Source organism: Macadamia integrifolia, chromosome 2, assembly GCF_013358625.1.
Source record: "Macadamia integrifolia cultivar HAES 741 chromosome 2, SCU_Mint_v3, whole genome shotgun sequence".
NCBI classification, from domain to species: domain Eukaryota; kingdom Viridiplantae; phylum Streptophyta; class Magnoliopsida; order Proteales; family Proteaceae; genus Macadamia; species Macadamia integrifolia.
The window spans coordinates 1,955,762-1,956,204 of NC_056558.1; the positions used below are offsets into that span (position 1 = coordinate 1,955,762).

The 443-nt window shown below is 35.7% G+C and overlaps 1 long non-coding RNA gene across 2 annotated transcripts in view; it reads right to left on the reverse strand.

The window, feature by feature from the left end:
• LOC122071000 overlaps positions 1-443 on the reverse strand; it is an 11,951-nt gene continuing 11,508 nt past the window's right edge. For both annotated transcript variants that reach the window (XR_006138030.1, XR_006138032.1), the window contains one exon: positions 1-33. This is a non-coding gene — a long non-coding RNA (uncharacterized LOC122071000). The remainder of the gene's footprint in view (positions 34-443) is intronic.

Sequence of the window (443 nt, forward strand, 5' to 3'; positions counted from 1 at the left end):
CCAACCTTCTCTCCAATGTGATTTAAGTATAATCTGAAACAAGGAAAAAAAATATAGATGAACCAATATCCCATAGTCTATTGTTTTTATATAGGATGAAACAGTTAAGCAATGTGTAATTCTCATTATACAAATAAAATTATCACCATTGAGATGGTATGGTGACCCAATAACTGAGAAAGCGAGAAAACCCTGAACAACATTTTCATAAAATGAAGTAAGCAACAAAATTGCCATTGTGCAAAACTATATTAAATTTTAAGGCCACATAAAGGGTTTATTGCACTGGTATCTACTACATTCAGATGATTGGGACCCACTAATGAATGGACTCCATGGCCCTGACCTAAAAGATAACCTATGCTAAAAATCAGCACAATCAAATGATTTTCAGGCATTTGATGTACACAATGCTTTAGCACACACAGCCCGCACCCCCCCCC